General features: G+C 45.4%; 1 protein-coding gene across 5 annotated transcripts in view; it reads left to right on the top strand.

The window, feature by feature from the left end:
• The window catches only part of MGAT5 (alpha-1,6-mannosylglycoprotein 6-beta-N-acetylglucosaminyltransferase), a 335,878-nt gene that overhangs the window by 425 nt on the left and 309,197 nt on the right, over positions 1 to 26,256 (top strand). The window lies entirely within an intron of this gene.

Genomic DNA, 26,256 nt, shown 5'->3' with positions numbered 1-26,256 from the left:
CGCGTGGAAGCTCGCCATCCCGGCGGGAAGATGCACGCAGAGGGGAGCGCGGAGGGCGCGGGGAGCTGGGCGAGGGCGGGGACAGCCCGCACGGGGGCGGCTCGGCAGGGGGCTTTCGCCCGCCGCCTCTCCGTCGCCTACGTGGGTGCCCCGGCCGCAGCCGCTCTGCGGGACGCGCGAGTGCAGACAGGGACGCGCCTTGAGGTGCCCACCTGCCCGGGGCAGCCCCTCCCCAGGGGAGACGGGCCCCCAGAGTCCTTGAGCAGAGGGCTTGTGGGCTTTTCAAGGGACTGTCCAGAGGATGCTTTGGTAGCGCGGGCTTGAGGCGAACGGCGGGGTAGCAGATGGGCGCTCGAGCGCCTAGGAACCTGGGGGGTCACGCTGCACATTGGGCCGGGCTGGGGTCCCCGGGACGTGGGCGAGCAAGGCGGGGTCAGCCACGGGCCAGTGGGGGGGAGGAAGAGGGAGGCTGGCTCCTGGCCCCAGGGGAGGAGGAATGCGGCGGGCACGCGCTCTGGCCCAGGGGACCCACGGAGGCCCCGGGGTGCCCCCCTCCCGTTGGGTTCGGCCGCCGGCCGCGATCGCTTGTGCGCTCCGTGAGGCTGCCTGGCCGGAGAGGCTGCGGGGAGCGCAGAGCCCACACCCGCGCACACACTCCCCAGAGCATGCTCAGTGCGGCCCGGGGAACTTCCTGCCGAGTCGCCAGCGGCCCCGGCCCGCTCCCGGCCCGCAGCTCGCAAAGTTGGGGGCGGAGGGGCTTGCGGGTGGGGGGCGCGGCGCCCGTCTGTGGCCCTTTAGAGTCCCCGGCCCCTGCCTCGCCTTTGCTGGCCTCTCCGCGCTGCTTTCGCTGACCACCCCTGCGGCTGGGAACGGGGGTGCGGATGTCATCCCCTCTGCCCGAGGCCAAGGTTCGAGGCCGGGTGGCCAGAGGCCTGGCGGTGCGGCCGCTTGCCGCGTGGACCGGGTGGAGATGCGGTCGCCACGCGCGCGGACCCCGCGCCGTGAGCAGACTGGGTGGAAGCGGGTGTGTGAGCCCGGGGACGTTCGCTCACACTCGCTGTCATACACGAAGCTGCGGTTCGTAGCTACCGCGCTGAAGAGGGAAGAGGTGGTGCTTGCGTTGTCCAGCCGCGTTTGGAGCGCCAACAGGGTGCTCAGAGCCTGGACGCGGAGGGAACCAGACGATGCATTGGTTTTCAGAGATGTGCTGATCGAGCTTTAGGGCCCAGTACTTCTGGTACCGGCCGCCAGGCCTGGCGCTGCGGCCCAGTTAGGGAAGGTTGGGCACTTACGGGCCTAGGGGGAAAAGCTGAGGTTTGTATGGGGTTCGAGTGGGATAGCAACAGTGTACCTGTGATCACACTCAGCTCCAAGTGTTAGGAGCAGGATCTCATTCTAAAGAGAGGCGAGTGGGAAGCTGGTGTTCTTTGCTCGTGATCATTGTCAGGACCTGAGCCGCTTGGTTGTTTTTATTCTAAGAGACACTCCACGACATCCCCACTCCCACCCCTCGCCCCGTATTAGCTACCGTGTCACCCACATCCTGAGCCTTGACAGAGGAGCAGAACTCCTTTGTTTTTGATTCGAGAAAATCATGAAACAGTTTTTCATAATAGGCAAACCATCACAGATCTGCCTTAATAAATGAATTTTTACCCCCTCCCTTCTTGCCTACAAATTATTTTTTGTTGCTATTGTTCAGGGATAAATTAAGTATCCTTAAATTTGATACTGTTAGGATTAGAGCAAAGCTCCTCTTTCTGGGGGCCTTTTTATTTTTCTTCAGTTACCAACTTGATGTTCACATAGTGAACTTGAAGTGGAGAGGTTCTAGAAAAACAAGGTGACAAAGGAAAGGGAAGATGCTGCCCTTTTTGCTCCTTTTAGGGAGAGGGAGAAGAGGAGAGGGAAGCTGCTCAAGCCTGACACCTGCGTTTAGCAGAGCTGGGGGCTTGGACATAAGGTTTGGGCTTTTCCTTTGGTCTCCTTCTTTGTTCCATCTTTTCTTCCCAGGTCTGGGATACTTGACTGGAGTGGCTGGCAGAAAGGAGTCTACAGGCCTGGTTTGGGTCTTTGCAGGCTTTGTATCTGCACAAGTGGCACCACTTAGTTGTAGGATGGACTGCAAGGGCTGGAGGGCTTGGGACTGCCCAGCTCTGCCTGTGATATCTGTGTGCTCCAGCTGATGCTGCAAAGCAGCTCATGGGCTGTTTAATTTTCTTAGTAGTGTGCATTTCAAGTGCTTTGTGTTTGAAGTGTGAATGCATACTCATTTTTATATATTCACACATCCGTGTGTGTGTGTGTATATATATATATATATATTCTTATAAAAAATCATGTGCATATGTATGGACATATGCAGTGCTCTTTGGTTGCATCTTGGAGCTGGAAGGGACCTCAGGAGATCATAAGAATTCAATTTTTCTCCCTTTCCATTCAGTTTTCTCAGTTTCAGAATAACTACACCAGCCTTCTGCCCAGCTGTCCTCAAAAAGTACTGAAATGTCAAGTCCTCAGTGATCTTAGCCCAGGGATTCGCCTTTGGTCCCTCCCCTGAGGAGTGCGGCTCCTCAGGATCTGTTCTAGACAGCACTCATTTGACATGACTTCTTCTAATGCTCCGTGTGGCTCAGTCACTGCACAGTCACCCTCAGATTGATTTTGGCAGAGGACAGGCCTGTGTCCCCTGCTGATATGTCTGGAAAACTGCAAAGAGAAGTCATGAGTAAGTCTTGGGTGGGAAGTTCACATCCTCTTGTACTCTGTGGTCATCCAGGCAGGTGGTGGCTCTGCTCCTCCTCATGAGGCTTAAAGAGCTGTGGGGACTCATATTATTCCCTCCTCCTGGCTCCCAGACAGTGGTGTGGTGGTTGGGGGTGGTTTCTTATGTGACGTTCTATAGTAGGACTCAGGAGAGCTTGTACTGCCAGGCACTTTGTCCCTGGGGTTTTGTTATGGTGGGGGTCAGTTTGAGAAAGGGTCCTGATGTTAAGTGAACAGTTAACCGATAGTTTTGGCTGAAGGAAGGTACATGTGTCCCAGAATCCGGGTATATTTAAAAAAAAAAAAAAGAGATAACTTTATATTTGGGGAGGGTACCAGGTGGGTGACAGTTAAGAGGTTTGGGTCAGAAATAAACTTGGGACTTGTTCGTGCAAGTTTTACTAGGCTGCCTTTAAATTTCATAATTGCTTTGAAGTATAGAGACACTCTTAATGACCAGAAGATGGTTATACTTTGCCATTTCTGCTTGGAATTGAGTACAGATCTCCGCAACTCTGTCTTCTTAAAGATTCTAATCTAAGCCGTGTCCCTGTACTGTCTTTTATCCTGTGTCAACATCAGAAAGCTGAGCACAGTTGTGACCTCTGTTCCTGCAGATTTACTCAGTGCGTGTCGACTGGGCGGGCACCATGAGCCATGTGCTGTGCTAGTGCTGGCTATAAAGATATCCTTCTTCAAAATTACCTTTTCACTTTTAATTTATCTGACCTTTGCCTTCAGTGTGTTAATGCAAACTAAGAGCTCCTGGAAGGCCGCCAGGGTGAGTCCCAGGAGCCTTAGTACTATAACCATGTTTTTAGCTGGAAGAGTTGGGACTTGAGCTGTGTTTGTCCGCTTGGGCTATTTTATTTATTTACTAGATTTTTCAGTGCCACGATTAAATGGATCCTTCCCTGACTTTGTTACATCTGGAAGGCTGTATGTGTGCATGAGAGGGGTTGGAGGAATCACTTTATTACTTCAAAATAACCACAGCTGTCTTGCCTGAACACATAAGCTTCTGGAAAGCAAACAGGGGCCTTCCTGTTGGGGCCTTTGGTTCAGCCTCAAAAATCTGGACAGGCCAAGGGGGATAAGCTGTCATGGCTGGGTTTGGTGGGGGCAGTACTCTCTAAACAGGCACCCCCACTGCCATGCCTGTGTTCATGCCTGCTGGACCCAGGGTTGCAGCTGGGGCAGTTACCCTGGATGGCTAAGGAGTACTTCTTCACCCCATTACCCATGAGTTCAGGAGTCAGGTGTATCCAAGTTCTTGTTACCTGAAAGAGTTAGTACTGGTGTTTGCAATTAATTTCTTTAGAAAAAATTCAGTACTTCATGGTTATCCCTGAAATAATAACAGCTTCACTTATTTGCACCCCTCTGATACTTGTGGCTGGCCCTTAAGGGAAAGTGTGTGGCCTGCGCTCGCCTGAGTTCCACTCCTTAGTGTTGTAGTTTTGAGCACAGTGTAGAAGTCCTGTCATGCTGGAAAGATACTGTTCCTAAGTATTCTAAACAAAACAGTCTTCCACTGTAATAGTTTAGAATCTCTTTAGTCTCTTAGCCCACCCATAGGATGGGTTGTGTTAGTGATCAGCATAGAGATTGTATTTCTTGCTGGAGAAATTTTGAGAACAGGTGGGTGAGAAAATAGGAACTCTGGTGATGAAAAAATCAATCTTCTATTATTGACATGATTGTGAATGATTCTTTTGTATTTCCTATGCTCCTCCCTACAACACTGCAGTAAGTGTTGTTGTTATTTTCGGTTTATACAGAGGGCGACCAAGACATTTGGAAGTGGTGAAACCTGGCCCAGTTCACACAGCTAGCAAGTGGCAGGCTGAGGATTCGAACCCAGGCAGTCTAAGTCTAGAGCGCACGTTAGCTAGACTATGCATAGTTGTTCAGGCTAGCAAGCTCACCCTTCCTTCCTTAGCCAGCACCTTCCTTCCAGCCAAAGCCAAGAAGAGGCTTAGACACTATGGGGCTGGAAGGGGCCTTGGGGATCCCTCTGGATCCCTTCTCTTTCTGTCTGAGGTCATTGGAGTGCAGACAGGTAGAAGGACTTGCTGGAAGTCTCACCAACAGGCAGCAGTCACAAAGCTGGGCCTCAAATGGTCCCATGGGAGCAATTGATAACCAATGATAAGCAGTGTGCCGCCTTTGCTTATGGAGTTGGTCCAGGAAGAGAATATGACTGTCTTTGGCTATCTGCCCCTCCCATTCCAAGAACCCCCTGAACCCAGCTTCACCTTGGGATTTGGCTGGTGAGCTGGTGGGCGTGTCCAGGTCTCTTGGACATCCCCAAATGGGAGAAGCTAAGCGACTTAACGTGTCTTTAAGAGAGGTGTTCTGTTCTCCATGTTGCCTTTTAAGTTTGACATCTTAAGAATATAGTCTAGCGTGGATTTTACATTCACTCAGATTTTCTCTCTTCCTCTATGCTTCTCTGTTTCTGCCTCTCTCTGTGTGTCTCAGGGCTCCCGGGACCTCTTTGAGCATTAATTTTCATTCTTTAGGAGCATGGAGTGGGCAAGGGGTGACCTGGCAGAGGCATCAGGGCTATTCCTTGACAGTTCCTTAATAAGGGTGGGTGGGGATATTCGCACTGCGTCTCTGGAATCCTAGAAAGATTGCTGAGGCCCTGCAGAATAAATCCCTGGGATTGTCCCATTTCCTGGAATTTTCCCATCGAGCATAGCAGTGCGCCCATTTCCTTCCATTTTATTCCTTATATATGACCCAGATTGCATCAGGTGCATCTGTGCTCTCACCTGCTCCTGATTCTGAACGTTTCTGGTTAATAAATAGCCCCTAGCTGCTTAAGGAGTTTAAAGTCTAGGCCTGGCCAGGGCCTACACAGAAGAGTTAAGTTCAGTTATGAGGCAATATGCAAATGATGACCACATTAATTCAGTCCACATGACCAACTTTGGGCCTCAGTTCTTATGTTGAAAAGTACAAGGGGGTGGAAAGAGCTCCAAAGTTGTGTTCAGTGATAATGTTGTATAAGCCTATATATGTGGCAGAGGAGTAGAGGGAAGAAAGAAAATTCCCTTATTGAATAAAAAAGCAAATTCACATTGTTATGTGGTAGACTCTCTTGAGTAGACAGTTGAAATGCTTACCTAGGAAGAACCAACCCTTTATTATCACTATCTTTTGGGATGTTAATTTGTGTATGTTTAGAAATAAAAAGCCTTGGTCCCTATTTCTCAGCCTAGAAATAACCTGCTTTCCTAAGTAAAGCTAGTTTGGGAAATTAAGATTCAAGGAGTGCATGACCAGGCTCACAGTGTTGTGTAGTTACAGGGCCAAGTGCCCTGGGGAAGGTGGCTAAGTATTTACACTGCCACAGGCTGGGCCAAATTCTGTTTATATGCCTCATCCCTCTTCCCTGTGAAACAACTACACTGAATACCATTCTTCATCAAAGAGAGTTTGATACCATTCTTCCTGCAGCTGTTTTTTTTTTTTAACCATCTGTTATTCTCAACTCTCTGATTGTTTTATTTACTAGTGTTCATGCCAATGAGGAGTTTTCTCTTAGGCATCTTGCTTAGGAAAGCACGGTCTCTACCTCACGCTAAATATGATCTCTCTGTTTCTTTCCCTTGGGTACTTTTCCAGTATTTCTGTTTGCTGTACTTCTCTTACCCCTGTCTTGTAATTTCTCAGAGCCACCAAGGTTCAAGGCAGCACTAAGTGGGGTTTGGAAGGGAAAGGGCACCTAACTTCATCTCCCTTCCCAGTGGTGTTCATCATGAGTGCCCAGTCTTACATGAGACCTTTGCAAACACAGCCTCAAGCACTCCCCAGTCCGTGGGGATTGCCTTCCCTCTTTATCAGATCTCTTGTCTCCAGTGACCAAGAAGGGTGCATATTCCTCTCCTCTCTTTATGTGCTTTCTAATAATTATGTTTGCTGGATTTTAAGCAACGTTGTTATGTAGGTGATCTTTCACTGTATATTATTGAGTACATACAGGTGTAATTCTCCTGGATACATGTTATGAACTTTCTTCTATAGGTTCACCATTCCTTATTTGCTATTCTGATACCCAGTGAACTCCAGAAAGAAAGGAGTTTAGAGCTCTGGTGGGCCCGACTGGAAGCTCCATTGCCTTGCACAGGGCCTGATGCCAGAGTCACATGATCACCTGGGCAGCCCGGCATCGTGGGTCAACTCCAGATGGGCAGGTGAGGCCTCTCTGCAGTGAGCTGGCTGTCTTCATGCAGGTCTGTTCAGTGCTCTATGAAGTCCAACGAAGTGGGACTGTGTGTGTGTGTGTGTGTGAGAGTGTGTGTATGTGCATGTGCACATGCACGTGTATTCACATCTGCATACCACTAGGGTGTAGCTGTAGATCTGGAATAGCCATCAGTGAAATGAATTCTGTAGAAAGTTTTTGTGGAAGAACTTCATTAGTATGGTTTTTCCCTTGGAACATGTCTTGGAATTGCATGGTAATGTTTTTATTGTACCTTCATATAGACTGCAATAAAGTGTTTTCCATGATAATGAGTTGCTTATTCCATCATCATGCCTTTTCTCTAATTGCCCCTATAACCAGAATCAGATGCAACTGTCTATTTTTGGTGCCATGCCTGGGTAGTGTTCTCCAAGTTCCAGAGTTTCTTCCCAGCCCAGTGGTTTCAAGAGACACTTTTCTATTTCCTCATTGTCAGCCTTTAGTGTGAAGATTACAAGTTTACATAGTCACTCTGTTACTGTTGTAATAAATAACCACAGACTTAGTGGCTTAAAGTAACACAAATTTGTTGTTTTATAAATCTGTAGGTCAGACGGCCAGCAGAGGTTTCATTGTCTAAGATCAGAGTATCCATTCCTTCTGGAAGTTCTCGTGTGAATCTGTTTTCTTGCCTTTCCCAGAGACCATCCACATTCATAGACATGTGCCTCCTTCCTCTACATCAGAACCAGCAGTGTTGAGCTGAGTCCTTGTTCCTCTGCCCGCAGGCTGGCTCTCTGACCACACATGGGAAAGGTTCTTTGATTATAAGAATCTATGCTATTAGGTTGGGCCCACCTGGATAATACAGGCTAATCCTCTCATCTGAAAATCTTTAATTTAGTCACCAGTCCTCTAAGGTGACATATGGACAGGTTCTAAGGCTTAGGGCTTGAACATCTTTGCCACCATTTTCCTGCCTCTCATAGTCCTCAAAACTTTTTGTGAAGAAATGGTTTTTTACTCTTGATGTAAATAAACTCTTTTGTGAAGGAACTTTGTGGTCACAGAGATACACTGATTTCTTGGTTCCTCATCTTTTTGAATGGATTCAAATCAACTGTTTGCAAAACACACTAAGATTTGAGTTGTGCCACGGGCCAGACATTGAAATATGCACATTTACATCTTCCAGCCTCTGTGATTGTCAGGAGTCCTACTGTTACATTGAGAAGACTGAGCTGTGGCAGGAACTTGCCCAGGGTCATGCAGCCAGAAGTGGCTAAGCCAGGGTACAAAAGTGAATCTCATTGATTTCCAAAGCCTCTGCTCTTCTCACTCGGCCTTTCTGCCTTAGAAGTGATAATAGAAAAACAAAATGAGAACTGGTAATGGGGAAACTTAATGTAAAATCTCTCTGCTTCTGCCAGGGTGATGGCAAACAAGAAATACTGCGTGTGGTAGACTGACACACTCAGGGCCTGATGAACAGGCCTCCCACTCTTTGCCTTGTTACTTTGTAGTCCCCTTCCTTTCCCTCCGCCACCCCTGGGCTTAGTCACATGACCTGCTTTGGCCAGTGGGATGTTAGCAAATGCTGAGTAAATGGTTATAAAAGAGCCTTCATGTTTCTGATTGCCTTTTACACAGCTGGGTTTGCTCTCTCATGTCCACTCCATCTCCATGAGAACATGTCCAGGCTAGCCTGATGGAGAGACCTGAGAGACACCCATTGGGGTGAGCCCGGTGGGGTCAGCTGAGGCCATCCTGGACCAGCCAGCCCCCAACTGAACTATCAGCTGCTTGAAATCTCCGGAGACTCTTGAAGATCAGTTAAGCCTGTCCTAGATCACCAGAACCACCCTGCTGGCCTGTAGAGTTGTGGAAATGGCTGATGCTTATTGTTTTAAGCCACCCAGTTGTGGGGAAGTTTGTTATACAGCCCTTGCTAACTGATACCTTGCTCATTTCAGATATTTGAATAGCATAAGTGTTTTTAGTGTCCTTTTGAAGATTATTTTGGACCACTTATAACTAATTAATATTCTTTTTAAACATTTAATATATTTTAAAATATTAAGATTATACTGTAGGCCCAAGACCTTGCCCATAATAGCTTACAAAAGATTTATCTTTTTTTTCTTTTTTTTAAACATGAGAGTCCTTTAAACTGTTACCAATTGCAGTCAGGAGCAGACTTGTTTTCCCTTCTCAAACTATTATTTCCAATATGGTGGTGTTTGACCTCCCTCCCCCCAACCTATAGTAAGAAATACATATTGACTCAGAACTCACACATACAGCAAAAAAGTTTTCATGTAACAGTGCTTACCTTTCTACTCATGTTTTCTATTCTATTTCATTTCCTTAAAAATTGCAAACCAGGAGTTAGCACTGTGGCTGATGTTCATTCTGTAAATAAAGTTTTACTGAAACACAGCTACTCCCATTTGTTCACGTATTGTTTATGGATGCTTTCAAGTTCCAATGGCAGAGTTGAGTAGTTGTGAGAGATTATCTCTCTGTAGTAAAACCTGATGTTTTTACTATCAGGCTCCTGAAGAAAAAGTTTTCTGACACTTGCACTGAGTTGATGTCATAACCCATCAGTTAGTTAGGACCTTCCATTTAGAAGACAGTTGTCAAGTGACCTTGAGCTCTCCTGATACTCTCCTGGAAATTACACTGAACAAATCTGATGGATGTGAAAACTTAACTTTTTTCCTTTGTCATACTCATACTTTCTCTTCTATTTACTTAGATTTAGCAATTAAGTTTTTGCTATTTAACTTGTACCTGATTGACTTATGTAGCAAACTTTTGAAGCATTTCTAAAATGTTTTGTTCTGAGCAATATTATGCACCCTCCCCTTTTCTAATTTAAATGAGGCCTTCTTGTGGAAACTAGCTGGAATTAAAGTGCACACAAATTCCATTGAAGTTGTAGTTATTTATTCATTAGATTCTAGCAGCACCTTTTCTGTGATGGAGACCATTAGTAGGAGAGTAGTAGAACAGTGATCTTGGCTTCTTTTAGAACACCCTTCTGGCAACTGGTCCTTATTGCCACATTGCTGATTGAAGATGATTTCTCAGCATAATTAAGTTTAGATACATTAAATCATGAACTTTGGGGGTTGGAAAGACTTTAGGAAAAAATTTCTTTTTCACTCCAACCAGTTGGGCCCTTAAAGGCCAAATTCTCGAACACCTTAATTGTCCAAGCCTGTCAAAGAAGGACAACATTGTTGGCTAATGAGATTGAGGAGAAGGAGCTGAGGTGGAAAAGGATTCAGGGTGATCTGGATATATCTTCCTAGAATTGGAAATGCCAGGTGAAGAATGTTCACTGTCCCGTTTGTTTATTGGCAGTGAGAGCAGAGTCTAAATAAATGAGCTTCAACCACACTGTGAAGGGCTTAGGTCCAATCTGAGGAATGTCCCCCAAATATGGTAGGTCCTTTAGCATTATAATAGGTTCTCTTGGGCATTTTTGATCTTAGCTGCCTCCGTTGGTTCAGGCAGGGGACCATCCCCACAAGTGGTTGGGTGTGTGTCAATAATAAAGACTCTTCTGGGTGCTAGCAACAGAAGCCTGATAGAGTTTACTTCCGCAAAGTGGAGAATTCACATTCGGCTACAGGAGCAGGAGCCACCTGCAGCCTGGGGGCCCCAGGAACTCCCTTTACCTCTTCTCTGCCTCCATCTGCTTGGCTGCTTAGTTCTTCTCCCTCCTTTGTTCTGCTTTTCTTGTCCCACAGTGAGGGCACATATTACTGGATAAGCCATCCAGCAAGACTGGTCTTTCTGTCCTAATGCAAATTCCAGTTTTCCTGGGGGGTGTCCCCTGAGTGACACAGCTTTACATCATCACCCAGAGGTAGGCAGAGCCTGAGGGCTGCAGTATGGATTTTGGCTAGCTCTTGGAGCCTTGCAGGGGCAAGAAACTTGTGGGGCAGTTTTGGTTGTCAGTAATTCAGGGGTGCTGCTAGCACTTACTGGGTGGGGACCAGGGATGGTAACCATTTGCAATGGACAGACCAGTCTTACGCTTCAAAATATATCCTGTGTCCCACTATGAGATGATCATGGACAACAAAATCTGTTTATTCCCTGACCTAGAGACCTAACCTACATGTAAATAAAGAATATTTTGCATGTTTTAAGTACACATTGACTTTCCCAGTTGATGAGGAAAGACTGTACCTTGTTTTGTTGGGAAATTTACCAAGAGGTGTTTGCTATCTTAGTAAAATCATTCATACCACCTATGGCATCTCCACATTTGTAACTGACACGTTTTTTGAATTTACATTGAAGTACAACATCTAAGACTCCATCATGATTTGTAGATTGGTCTTGCCCACCCAACTGATTTCATATTGACATATTCTTAACACTAACCATTTAAAAAATAAAGAACAGTGGCTCATGCATGGGGTGCAACTGACTGAAAAGAAAAAGGAGAGAGCACAGATGTTGGCCCCATACTGCTCTTCTCCATCAGTGGTGAACTCTCCATTGTGCAGACCCTCCTCCTTCCCATATGTGTGGTTTATGGCTCCTGCTGGGCCAGGGCTCATTGTGGTGTCCTGCTCATTCTGGAAAAGCCGAAGGGGGTTCCGGTTGCAATCAGATTATCATATGAATTTCCTTTGAGCAACTGCAGCCCACTTTGCAGGGCTTCAAGGGGATCTGTGAGCTTGCATGGGAAAATATTACACCTTGATTTTCACTAACCTCTAACCAAAATTGAGCAATTCCTTAACTGTTTCTTTTTTGGCCACAAATCACAGTAATATTAGCATGTCCATGGCTTTGTCACCAGTAGTAATCCAAAATTTTCATATCACACTATATATGGCGTGGATGTCTTGAAATACCAGTATTCGTTATGACATTAAAATTGTGGTAATTACACCTGCTACTAGTGTTCTTAATAAACATATGCATTATTATATCACAATTTAAAAATCATTTTGGTAACTGTATTTAAGTATAATTGACTTCCTCCTTAATCCCACATATTGCAGTTTATGCATTAAAAAGTTCCCGAGAAGGGGTCTTTCGGTCTCACCTAATCCTGAGAATGGGTTGATGGTACAGAAACCATGGAGTAGAACTGTGGAGTGCTTGCACACTGCACCCCTCACCACTGCCCTGTCTCTTCTGTTTGTCCATAATTGTACTCTGCAGCTGTGGCCTTTCCCCAAGACTGCCAGATAGGGGTGTCGAGGGGGTATAGGCTTATCTTCAGTTGGCCTCTGTTCTTTGACAATGTCAGAGAATTGAGCTTGATCACCCTTGGCTCATTCTTTTGTCATACACGAGGAGGCAAGTTTGTCAGAACATTCCTCTGGCAAGGCTGTATTGATCAGTACAAGGCCCATGATGCATTTAAAGCCAAAATGTTCTGATAAATGAATCCTAAACAGAAATGTGATTTCTGGTTCACTTTTTCAAATGGAGAAAAACCACAGACATTCTGCAGGAAAATTCCTTATATGCATACCAACTTCTGTTTACTTCTTCCTGTGCTTCACAGTTGCATAGTCACAAAGCACCTCTAAGAAGTATCCCATTGCCCAGGAAATAATGTCGCACAACTGGCTGCCAGGGGTGTTTCCCTGTTACCATATGGCTAGTGGGGGGAGAGGTATTTCCTAGAGAAGAGGATTTGGGATGGAGGTGGACAGTGCCATGGGTGTGTACTTCCTCCTGGTTGTGACCTTGTCACCCAGCGAGCCCAGCCAGGAGTGTTGTGCCTCAGCTCTTGCTGGATTTTTGGGAATGGTGTCAGCCTTTTTCTTTCTGAAAACCTCTGTTGGTAGGACATGGCTTTGCCACTGAGTAGCCCACTGCTCTGTTCCTTGCTGTCCTCCAGACACAGTCAGTATTATGCTGCCTTGTGCATTTTTTCCTCTTCAGCTTCTAAGTCTATATTTAGAGCATGAACATGCTAAACATTTCCTTTCTAATTCTTTAGAAGTTGAGCTTGGGGAGGGATCCTCAAGCATTCAATACTGATATCTTAGACAACCATGTTAAATAATGGTGGGAATAAAATGTTTTCATTTTCTGTTTCAAAGAACATGCTGAGGATTGGACTTGAATAGTTTCAGATTTTTAGCCTTCATTTTTCTATGGGTTTAGGAATTGATCACATTTCTCACTGAGTCAAAGCCACTCCCCTTAAGGAAGTAGGAGCAGCCCCATTAATGTGATTGATATCTGTTACTGCTTGTGTCAGAGTAAAGAGAACATTCGTGTATTTAACAAACTTATCAATAAAGTGACAGCATCTCTGTCTTTTTGTAAAAGGGAACAGCCAAGTTCTGTTGCTTACTGAGCAGCTGATTGCTATTACAGATTCACGTGGGTACTGTTGTGTGGGTGCTAGTCAACCTGATTTTTAAAGTGAGATACCCTCATATCCTTTTATTGAGAAACTCTCATATCATTAGATTGGTAAGGTCAGTTTTTTTGGCTTAAGAAAGCAGGAAATTCACCAAATTCATTGGCTGAGGGGTGCTGATTTCACTAAGTTGAAGGGTCTCTGAATAGCTCCCCCAACCCACATTCTGAGTCACATTCTCTTGGTCTGTTTCTCATAGAGGTTTGGTTTGGGATGAATTTTGATCTTAATCATATCCTTGTGGAGAGAGTAAATAAAGTCCAGAAGCTCTAGATAGATTACAGGAGTTTAAATATCCATGAGTGATTCGTCTCCTGGTCAGATGGAGGACAGAATTATTTGTGCAGCTGTTGGACACAGATAGATTGCATTACCATTTTATAGACATTATCACTGTGAAAAGTAGAAAATACAGGTCCGTCTTCAAACTGAGAATTGAAAGGTGAGGACCTCCCAGAGTGGTGCTTTTCCACAGAAGTGGCCCTCTTCGGTATGTAGCTGGTGTACAGGGCAACACTAGGCATTCCTGGGGACCAGGCCTTGAACACATGTCTAATTCCATGCTTATGACAACCCTGTAAATTAGAATTCCTTGTTTTCTTTGAATAAACTTTGAACAGAGGTGTGGAGGTTTTGTGTATTTTGTCTGTGGTGACTCACGTAATCATAAGGTGCACATGTAATTTATCAGCCAAACCTGACTTGAGAGTGAAAGTGCTAGCAGTGATTGTACTGGAGTAACAGATGTACATGGGGACACTTGGCCCCCCTGCGAATGATGTGCAGATTGGGGTTCTAATCCAGGTCACTGATGCCCAGGCCTCCCTGTTCTCTGTTAGCTGCATGAGATCAGGCTGCCTCATCTACAAGTAGATTGATACGGCACACTGAATAACTTTCTGAAGATGAGTTCTGCATTACGTATGGGCCATAGAGAAATTCTTCTAAGGCTAGGTAAAAAGTTGCTTTTGGCAAAAGAAATGGCTCCTAGAGATCTTCTTTATATAAAAACAGAAGGGGCTTTGTTGGGAAGGCAGATGGTTTTCTCTTCCTAAAACCTGGCTTTCCAATTTTTTGTTTAAAAGAATGGATCTACTTTAGCATTTATAAGAAAGGTAAAGTGAAACTCATAAAATCTCATATCCAGGGTAAACATCTTCATAGCCCACGGCTGTTGTGATACAGAGTTGATAGAATGAATTCTTCACCGGTAATGTGTGTACATGAAATTTACTACCCCTGTTTTTACCACTCTGCCCATTGCTGTTGTTGTACAGGCCATCTTGTGTATTATAATCATTACTAAGAGACCGCTGAGATAAAATCCCAGCATCTGAATACATTGCACCAGATATAAGTATCTGGCTTATGACAGGCCTCTGTGAGCCTCAGACACACAGGTGTGAACACATGTAGCAGAGGTGCAGACATGAAGACAGATGATGCTCCAGCTACTTATAACTGATATTACAGCCCAACCGTGAGAAGTAGTAGAGACCAACGCACAGCACTCCAGGATTGATGTGTTCACTGTGTCATGTTCTCTTGCTGCCTTCTAGGCCAGTTGAAGGGTGAAAGCATAAGTGTCCTTACGCAGCAATTCTGTAAATACCATGGCCTCAAAAAGCCCTGCTGGACTGCCGTTCCATCCTCACATGCCAAACAATGAGGTGCTGTTCAGCAGCCACTGCTGGAGACCTGGAGCAAGCTGGTGGGTGCGTGAGAGTTAGGTTCGGTTGGGAATTTGGGGTCTGGCTTTTGGCTGAGAGCTGTCACTTGGCTTTGATTCCACACCCAGGTTTGGGAAGATCCACCTCCTGAACCTTAGAGCATCCCAGGAGGATTGAAACTCAGAGAAGGCAAGAGGGAAGTTTCTGGCAATGAAGCATCAAGCCTGCCCCCTTTGGAGTGACCAGCGTGACCAGGACAGGGACTGGGGGGCTCAGGGATCACGCACTTGTGATTTGATTTGAACTGTTCCCTGAAGAATACAGTGGTTTCTGGTAGTTCTTCTGAAGATCTGGACTTTTCCCTGGAAATAAGAGAACCACAGGTCACAAGACAGAGAAAGGAAAACAGGGCTGGAGGAGAGACATGAAAAGGGAAAGCAAGGGGACAAAAGAGGTGGCCTGGGTGTCAAGCAGCAGTCTTTCTGCTGTGGAAGATGAAAGACTGTGGAGGCTGCAGAGCTGCTGTGCCGAGTCTTCTTAGGACAGGGCAGGAAATCTTAGCTGGGAGGTCAGGAGTTCTGGGGGCTGGCTCTTTCCCTTCATCTAACTGGCTTTGTGAGCCCCTGAGTTGTCTTCTGCATAGTGACCAAGTTGGGTCCTGACTTCTGGCTCTACAGGTCTTTGGTGGTGAGCCACTGAACCATGGTGGTAGCGCTCACCAGTGCAGCCGAGTACTTACATGGCAGCTTGGGGGCACAGAGGTGAGTGCAACACCTGACCCTACATCTAGGTTGTGACCCTGTCTTCAGCCCTTCCATTGCTCCAGTCATATGAAGAGCAGCTCTTAATGAAGCGTTTATTATATGCTGGGCATTGTTATGGATACTTTCCACTGATTTACATCTATTAGCTCCTGTAATCCCCCCCATACCCTATGAGGTAGGTACAACTGTTCTAATTTTAGAGATGAGGAAACTGAGGCACAGAGAAGTGAAGAGTAATTGGTCCCGGTTTTCCCAGCTAACAAGTGGTGGAGCCAGGATTTGAACTCAGGGAGCCTGCCTCCAGAACTCACACTGTGCAGCACTGTCTAGTATTCTTATCTCTGTGGCTGGCCTGTCAGCTGCCTGAGAGCATCAACCATGTCTGCCTTGTTAACTATTTGTATTCCTAGTGCCTGGCCCAACAAAGGAAGGCTCTTGGGGCATTGTTATTGAATGAATGGATGGATGGATGGATGGATGGAGTAGATAAGCAGGTTCTTCAGGGAGCTTATGGTCTACAGGAGAAGACAGATCCGTGAACACCTAATGTGGGTCAGTGTCAGGCAGGAAGGGTGCTTAGTCCAGTCTGGGGCATCAGGGAAGCCTTCCTTGGGTGGGTGATGCCTGAACCGAGCCTTGAAAGATGTGCAGAATTTGGGAGAATCAGGTGGGAAAGGTGTGACGAGCAGAGGGGCCAACTAGCATGGCCTCAGCTGTACTGAACACAGAGGGCGAGGCAGGGGCCATTGGAGAAGCACCGGGTCAGAAAAAGCCGTCCCTGGGAAAGAGTTTGGGCTTGCTCCTGAGAACAGTAGACACCCCCTGGAAGGAGTTTGGCAGGGGAATGACATGGGCAACTTTGGATTTCGATGGGGTGTCCTGGCTCTAGTGTGAAGGGTAGAAGGAAAGGAACGGGGTTGGGGCAGGGGTGAGGCAACTACAGTTGTCCCAGCAAGAGATCATGGGAACCTGCAGTGGAGAGAGGGTAAGGAGAGAGATGGCTAGAGGGGCAGGAGGTGAGGGCGACCTGTCTCTTGGGGCATGTTGTGATCAGGGTGTCCTAGGGCCGCTGGGGTGCTCTACAGGTGCTCCCACGATAGTGCGAAGCTGGGCTGAGCCTGGTGGGGAAGGCCCAGGGTGAATGTGCGTTTAGGCATTGCCTGCATCAGGTGGTGGTGAAAGCCAGGAGGGTGGGTGATATCAACCTCCCAAAACAGTGTTACTGTGGAAGAGCCAGTCCCTGGAAGCTGAGTCAAAGAGGCCCTGGAGGAATGTTTAGAGAGGGCTGGTCCTCCCAGAGTACAGCATGGCCACTGATAATCCTCACTGTAGTGAGAAGTTTTTGAGCTCTTACAGTTATGAGCACTTTGGGGACTTATGCTCATTTGCTCTTTATAAAAACCTGTTAACCTTGAAAAGAAAACTGGCAGTTATGCCAGCAAAAATAGGTTTATTCGGGAAGAGCGGAGAATTGCAATTTGCAAAAAAACAAGCTCTTGTCGAATCATAGGCAAGTCTGGAGAAGAAAGGAGAGGACCCTCTGCTAGAGAGGAAGGGGCAGGGCTGGGAGCAGCTGTTACAAACAGAATCCCTTGGTAGAAAAGAGGGAGATGACATTACTTGGCTTCTTTGGAGGAGTTGTGACAATCTCATTGGCTGGACTGTTGCTGGAGGAGGAGAAAAACCTTTCTTCCGGGCTGGTAAAACAGTAGCAAAAGTGGAATCACCTTGCAACGGTACTCTCCTCCTGTTGGGTCTGCACTTGATGAGTGGCAGGCAGTGATAGCTCCCCCTGCTGGCCTCCTGCTCCATTACAGTGAGGTTTCTTTTTTTTTTTACAATAATAAAATTATTTTATTTGCTTTTTATTGAAATATAGTTGACATACAATATTAGTTTCAGGTGTACAGCACAGTGATTTAACAATGATATACTTTACAAAATGCTCACCACAATAAGTGTAATTAACCACATGTCACTATACAAAGTTATAATATTATTGACTATATTCCCTATGCTGTACTTTTCACACCCCTATGATTTACTTATTTTATAATTGGAATTTTGTACCGCTTTGTTCCCTTTACCTATTTCACCCATCTCCTTCCCTCCTCCCCTCTAACGACCACCAGTTTATTATTTGTATTTATGAAGTCTGTTTCTGTTTTTCTTGTTTCTTCATTTGTTTTGTTTTTTAGATTTGCCATATAAGTGAGATCATACAGTACTTGTCTTTCTCTATTTGACTTATTTATTTATTTATTTATTTATTTATTTATTTTGGTACCATTAATCACATGAACAGCATTGTGGTTACTAGATTTTCCCCATTATCAAATCCCCACCACATACCCCATTACAGTCATTGTCCATCAGCATAGTAAGATGCTATAGAATCACTACTTGTCTTCTCTGTGCTATACTACCTTCCCTGTGACCCCTCCTACATTATGTGTGCTAATCATAATGCCCCTTTTTCTCCTTATCCCTCCCTTCCCACCCATCCTCCCCAGTCCCTTTCCCTTTGGTAACTGTTAGTCCATTCATGGGTTCTGTGAGTCTGCTGCTGTTTTGTCCCTTCAGTTTTTGCTTTGTTCTTATGCTCCACAGATGAGGGAAATCATTTGGTACTTGTCTTTCTCCGCCTGGCTTATTTCACTGAGCATAATACCCTCTAGCTCCATCCATGTTGTTGCAAATGGTAGGATTTCTTTTCTTGTTATGGCTGAATAATATTCCATTGTGTATATGTACCACCTCTTCTTTATCCATTCATCTACTGGTGGACGCCTAGGTTGCTTCCATTTGTTGGCTATTGTAAATAGTGCTGTGATAAACATTAAGTGAGGTTATTTTTTATTAATTGTCACAAACCCTGTGAGGTGTTACTCTGACCCCCATTGGACAGATAAGGAAAGTGAGGCACAGAGGTTAAGTCACAATTCCCTAAAGTCACATGCATCACATGACCAGAGGACTTGGTATATCAGGCCCCCAAAGTTTTTATTGCCTTTGTCAATATGCAAATCTCTGAGGACCGTTGGCACATCCCACCAAATCATTTCATTTGGGGGCTGACAAGGGGAGGAGGGTGTTGGAGCTGTCTTGAGGGCATGAGGAGGTAGGCTCAAGGTGGTGTCTGCTTTGCTTTTTAAAGGATGAGAGGGAGCCAGCTGAGGAGATTTTGAGGATATAGGCTGCAGAGGCACAGGGTTTCAGGACATATGCACCAGGTGATGGAGCAGAAGGATGGAGAGGAGAGGAGGTCTTGGAGGAGGTGGCAGAGGCTGGAGGGAAGAAATTGGGAGCGGCAGAGCTGTTGCCAGAACTGGAGGGGAGTTGTGTGATTCCATTGAGAGGAAATAGTCAGAAAAAGTAAATCCACAGAGACAGAAAGCCGGTTAGTGATTGCCAGGGGCTGGGAGTGGGGGAGAATGGGGAGGACTGCTTAATGGGCCCAGTGTTTCTTTTTGGGGTGATAAAAGTGTTTTGGAACTAGGCAGTGCTGATGGTTGTACAATACTATGAATGTCCTAAATGCCTGAACTGCGTATTTTTAAAGGTTCTTTATATGAATTTTACCTCAAAAAAAAATTGGGTGGAAAAGTAGAAAGGAAACAAAGTGGGTCACATCCAGCGACAAGGATTTTCTGACCCCTGCTTGCTCCCTATTACATTAACAGCCTTACTTTCATCATTTCCCCATGCCTGACATTGTTTTGTTGACTAACAGGTAGGCATCTGTCTAGTCCTGGACCAGCACCTGGCGCATAGTGGGTGCTCAGGAGATGTTGGAAAGCAGGAAGGAGTGGCCAAGTGGGTGGGTGAGGCAGAAATAGAGTGTTGTGGGGTGCTGGTGTGGAATGGTTGACTGAACATAAAGGGAAGTGTCCCTGCCTGAGGACAAGGGAAAGTGCAAGTTCCTGATGTCACAAGCCTTCGGAGGAATGTACGAGTGCCCTGGAAACTGCCTGCGTGTTTGCAGTGTATTCATGGCCTTGCCCTGGTGCTGCTCAGTTGCTCAGTGCAGGCGAGAAGGGGACTCTTCTGTGAGACTGAATTTGTTGTTACACTTTAGGGATTTTGCTGGGTGATTACATGGAAAGAAAGGGATTTGGAGTAAAGAAGGCATTGGCAACAAATGGTTCAGCTAAGTGAGGGAATCTGGGAGATATAGGCCATGGCCCCCCCAAAAATGGAAAGAGGTGATCACAGGACTCTCAGGCACGACAAGCAGGCCATCAATGTTGGCAGTGGAGACCAGGACAGCTGACCTGGATGGGCGAGATGCCAGGGATGGGGCTCTGGTGGAGTGAAGGTGAGGATCCCTGGGCTCCAAGTAGTTGCTGTGTTGCAAGCCCAGGGTAGTGATTTCTAAAATTTGGTACTCGGAATAACTTCTTGGGGTATAGGAAGAAAATATGACAAGTTTAACTTAACATTTATTTTCCCCCTTACAAATTAAGGACTTACGTTTTAGTAATAGTTACATGTTCACTACTTGAAAGTAGATTAACATACAGTAGGGGTGCACACTCACTTTTTGCTAATGAATGTTTGACCAAAGTAGTTGTGAAGACTCCTGGTTGGGAAGGTTGGGCGAGTCCTTGGATGACATGTTTTGAGTGTGTCATGAGACCAGGTCATATGACTTGGTGAAACAGAAGCTCTGTGTCTCCTGTGTCTGTCACTGCCTCCTGGTTGAACAACTAGGGATACTTTCTGGAAAGGGCGTAAGATTTATGGGGAGTGACAGGCTCATTGCAAACCCATTATATGCTGTAGATAACATTTTTTAAGTGATCACAAACCATTTGCTGAATATTTCTTGTAGAATTTTAATACCAACTTCAGTAGTTACTGGAATTCATCCCCATCCCCTGCCTGTTTTTGTTGTTTTTTTTAATAGGTCATTTTAAAAATTTCCTTCTCTTCTGACTTTTTGGATATTCAATTATGTTCTCCCCTCTCCCCCAACAGATAATGACCTAGGGAAGTTTTTTTTTAAGACCTTGGGCTACCATTCTCCTGAATCTTAAAATTTCAGCTGAAAGTATCTCAAAATCTGAGGAGTAAGGGGCAGGAGAAAGAGTGGGGTCCTGAGCCAAGAAACCTGGCTTCCAGTTCTAACTGTGCTGTTTTGAGCTGTGTGCTTCTGGGAAAGTTGCTTAACCTCCCTGATGAATGGTTTCATTTTAAAATTGGAGAGGTGTGATTATCCATCTGATAAGGTTGTGAGAAAAATTACAGGAGTTACTGATGCATATGAAAGTCTAGAGCCAGGACTCTGTAGATTCTTGTTCTTTCTTCTCCCTGACCCCACCCATAGTTTCCTCTTCTGCTTGCCTCTTGTTTATTTCCACCCTGGTGGAAGAGACAGATAAGAACACAGGGTGAGTCGCCCAGACTTCCTGTTGGGCTGGTTTAAAGGCGGCCATGATGTTGGTTAGCCCGCTCTTTCCCCATGATCTCTCTTGTGGGTTCTCTTCCACAGTCTTTGTTCTATTTTAAGGAGCATTTCAGGCATCTGAAGTTCTGTTATGATGCTTGCTTAATGTTGAAACAACTCATTAACTACATCCCCTCCCCTTCACCCCATTAAATGCCTTCACGAGGAACTGATTTCCCAGGATGGAAAACAAAATAATGCCACCCTCTCCTCCCTACCCCATTTCAGATATTAAGTCAAAGGAAACGAGTTTCTGAGAACATTTCCAATCAAAATGTGTGAGTACGGTCATTTCAAAAGCCCTCTTGTAATTATGGAATGGTGAAGCTCCCTGTTTGAAGAAATGGTGATGTTGATAGCTAGCCCCTCACCCCACCACCCTGCTAGCACCCTATTTGGGACGTTACCTAGGATAGGTTTGCGGACTGCTGGGTTCCTGTCTGGGTTTATCTCACTAAAAAGACTCAACTGTTTTATCTGCCTGAAGACATCATCACATGAGTGCCAGGATCTTGGGATTTAAAAGGAAGTTTTTTGAAACTTTGCAAGTGTTTTATCAATAGCTTCCTTTTCATGTAGCGCCACGCTGCTGGGCTTCCCTCCCGGCTGGGGTTCTGTGCACTGCTTCTTTGACAGCCATGTGCCTGTGTGCTGGGTCTGATCATGCCATTCTCTCCTGCATTTAATCAGAGAACTCTAATACTTCTCAAATGCGACAGTGTGAAAAGTCATTCTGGACTCTTTAGAAAAGGTTATGAAGAAAAATAGGTCTTTGAGTTACTTGGTCTAGCTCAGTCTTTTGCTAAGAAAAGTGTGTAGTGGTCCCTCCCCACTCCAGAAAAATATTGTATTGTTTAGTTAAAAATAACTACCTCTTAATTTATAACTGGAATTGCAACAGAGATATTACTATGTTTTGGGTTTCCTTTTTCTTCTTTTTCTGAGAATGATTTTGTAATATCAGTCTCTGCTTTGAAGTTCTTAATTATTCTATTTCTGTATTAGTAAGATGAGATAATAGTACAGCATTAGAGCCAATTCAGGAAGAGAGCCTAGTGCTGTACCTGGTATAACAGCTGCTCAATACATGGTAAACGCTATTTTAAATTCAGATTAAAGAAGAAAAGCATTCAGCTTCTATGCAAGCAGCGTGACACTCTAAGAAAAGGAAACTATTGATTAAACACTTAGAAAGTTTCAAAAAAACCTCCTTTTAAATCCCTTGATGTTGGCACTCAGGTGATGGATGTCTTCAGGCAGATAAAACAGTGGAGTCTTCTTAATAGAAGAAATAGGGATTGTTTCACATGAGTGGTACTTGAAAAATATTGCTCTAATTAAAATATACAGTGTAGTTGGTTTTCAGACATTTTACATATCATGAAGGAGCCTTACAGAGTTACTTATAAAAAAAGGAACAGCCTCTACTGGAAATTAGCATGGGATAAGGTTGAAGTTTTTTTTATCTTCCCTTCTGTTTGAGATCTTAACACCTCCTGGTAGAACTGATGTTGAAATGAGTGAGTTCTGGAAGCCTGTGCTCTGACAGCGCCCTCTCCTCCTCCTGCCTCACCTGGAATCTCTGAACTTGAATGAGAAAAAACTTCCATGTTGATGTACAGTGAATTCTAACCAAATGTTGTGATTTTCTTCAGTTATGAACAAAGGTAATAAGTCAAAGTAGCATTAGAAGTATCTCAACTTTGTCACCATTAAATCCTTGTCACACTACAGTTCTAGATATCTGCAAATATTATTTACACTCTCATCCCTGCTTCAAAATGTTGGTAGATAACAGAGCTACACTTAGATCTTTCTACTTCTGCATTCCTAAAGAACTTCTCATGTTACTGTATCACAATGTAAAAACACTGTGACAACTCTAAGTGTAGTTTGTCTGAATGCTTTGTGTTTCATTTTGTGCATTTAAAAACATTATTCAGAGGAGATATCCAGGGTTTTCCCGCCAATGCCAGTGGGTCCATTACACATTAAGACCACCTCTTCACCTGTGGTTTAAATTTTATCCAAAAGGACTAGGAGTAAGCCAGTGGCTCTCAATCCTGGCTGCCAGTTAGGATGCCTGGAGGAGCTTCACAACTCCCAGTGCCAAGCTGTACCCAAGACCCATTACACTCAAAGGTCTGGGGGTGTGACCTGAGTGATTACAGATGATCCCCATGTGCAGCCGAAGTTGAGAACCGTTGGTCTGTATGTTCAGAAAAACCATTCTACTTCCCTCTTTCTGACTCTCTAAATAGGAAGTTATATTTCATGCTCATGGTAGAAAATTCAAACTGTACAGAAGAGCATGGATGTCAGACCTCCCTAGAAAAAAAAATGATTGCTGACAATTTTTGTGTATGACAATCATTATAGACATACACATCCACACATGTATCCACAGTGGGGTTTCGCTGTGCACGTTAGACCATACAGGTATACTGTGCAAGTGTTATCACTTATAGAGCATTTTCTTAACCAATTTCCGAGCTAGTCCTTGAGATTGAGTGCTTGGTGTTTTGATTTGTGTGAAACTAGGCAGTCTGATCCATCTAGGCCCAACTCAGGAGTAATTTGGAGACCATGAATCCTTATTTCCCTCTTTTAAGAGCTAGTGCAACAGAGTGGAAAGAGCAGCATTGGGGTCAGGCCCATCTGGGTTGCTTATCCATGTAAACTTCTTTGAATCTGTTTGCTCATCTGTCAGATGGAGACAGAAAATGCTTGCTGGCAAGGCTGTTGTGAAATGGGCATGAGGCTGGTGACAGGTAGCTATTATTCATCATCTTCTTGCAGATTGTACTCCCCAAAGGAGCTTGACCTGTTCCTTGGGCCCTCAGGGTTCTTTTTAGCATGCAGATAGCAGAAAGCACAGGGTATGTAAAAAAATCCCTCTGCACCTACTACAGACAGAGTCTAAAGGCCCTAACCCCATGCCATAGGGTTGCTATCCTCTGATTGGATTAGGCGTTGCATTCAAGGCCACACTGAAGATGAATTAGCCTTGGTAAGCTTTCTCAGCCTTGTACTCAATACCAGGGTAACAAACTCTTAGAAATGCCCTCACATGCTTATTGACCTACATGTTTGCATTTCATCTCACTTGCAGAAGCAATTATGTTTAGAGTGAAAGCCAGTCTCAGAGCTCTTGGGAGGAAACAGAATTCATCCCCAGTGGTTTGAATGAAGACTAATGAACAGTTGCAGAGGTGCTGGCCAGACTCCGTGTGGCACCTGGGGACTGACAACACTGGGAGACATTATCACCACCAGGGCTGAGGGGACACAGGGAGGAAGTAGAGTTTCTGGAACCCAGTGAGTTCTGGAACTGGAGAGGGGCTGCCCAGCAGGAGCTACAGTCAAGAAGAATGGTGCCCAAAGATGTGGCATCCAAGGAGGAAGAGAGCTGGGAAGAAATACCCTTAACTCTCTCCTCCTTTCTTAAAACCCCCTACTGGGCCTCTGCTGGGCTGAACCAATGGGAAGCCAGCAGGCAGGGGCACCCAGGGGAGCCCAGTCAACAGGTGTCAACTGGTCAGGACACAGAATAAGGCTGAGAATAGAGGGGGGCAGGGCAGAAAGAGTAACCAGATAGCCAGCATGGAGGTTCTCAGATGCCAGAGCAGTGTGAAGTGCCGGTCAGCATGCCGAGCACCGAGATGGTGCAGGCCAGTGCTGTTTGCTTGCCCTTTGCCTCCTAGGATGTGGATGGCAGCTTGTCCACGCCTATCTTAAAGAAGCACCAGCAAGGCCATCGAGGCAAAGAAAGCAGGAGGAAGAACTTCACCTATTATAAAGCAAACCCTGAAATCATGATCTGTCATATTTTTCTGAGCTCTGGCTCTCTTGGTATCTGTGTCCAGAAGCTTTTGATGGGAATTGTCCCCCAGTTAATGGCGACCACTGTGCAGGCAGGCCACCCAAGTCCTGGGGTCCAGTGAGGGAGATGTTAATTTGGAAACTTCTCTCTTGTTTCTCCTGACACCCATGCCAGGAGATTCCAGTGGTCATCTCTGGTAGCTGGGAGACCACCACTGGTGTAACCCCACGAGCCTCTCTGCAGGTTGGCCTGCTGGAGCTCGGGAAGACCAGGCAGCTTCCATAATTTGAGCCTTCCAATATACTTGAAAGGTGAGAAAGTGCACAGGAGGATTTGAAACACCAGAGGGAATCTCAAATATTTACATGTGAGAACTGAACATTTTTTAACACCAAGAAGCATAATACAACCTTCATGCTTTTCATAAGATAATTAGAGGAGTCACAAAAGTATGGAGACATAGCTCGTTATGGGGTGGTCTGATAATGGGATGCCAGTTTAAAGTCATATGCTGAATGTCTTCTGTTTCAAGCCCATTTTGGTATCTCTGTGACTCCACTGGGAGAAAGTACCAGAAGTCTGGGTCTGAAGCGGCTGTGATTTGGGCTTTTGTCAAATCTATCCCCTACCCCTCCAGGTTCTGTATCCTTTGATTCCCTCGACACCTTCTCAGACCCAGGTTTGGAAAGATTGAAGGTTGGGGTATGTATGCATTTGGCACAGTTACCAGGCTGACAGCTTACAGGGACCTCCTGTAGAGAGCAGAGTGGTCCAGCTCACCACTGTGGTGACAGCCCTTCTTCCAACTCCAGATGTGGACTTTCTTGGATAACTGCCAGCCCACAGAGACTTCACCAAAGGAAAAGAAGTAAATATGGAATCAGTGTCTTTTTTTTTTTTTTTTCAAATAATAAACTGTCTGCTGAAAGATTTGGGGGCCAGAGACTTGGCTGATGAACCTGGTGACCTGTGTTTTATATCCAGGTTACATGCAGATGTGATTGAGACTATCTCAGTTTTTAAAGAAAGTGTGAATTGTTCTCCCACCGGGGCTGTATATTAGCAATGCATGAATAAAATAGGGCAGCCTTTTGCCAACTTCAGTTGTGTAAAAAGGACCAAAGTAGCTTATTTAGAAAGGAGATGTTAGGCCCCACTGTCCCAAGGCTTC

Source organism: Manis pentadactyla, chromosome 8 (genome assembly GCF_030020395.1).
Source record: "Manis pentadactyla isolate mManPen7 chromosome 8, mManPen7.hap1, whole genome shotgun sequence".
Classification (NCBI taxonomy): domain Eukaryota; kingdom Metazoa; phylum Chordata; class Mammalia; order Pholidota; family Manidae; genus Manis; species Manis pentadactyla.
The sequence above is the reverse complement of the archived record's forward strand: the minus strand, read 5'-3'. Positions and strand labels throughout refer to the sequence as shown.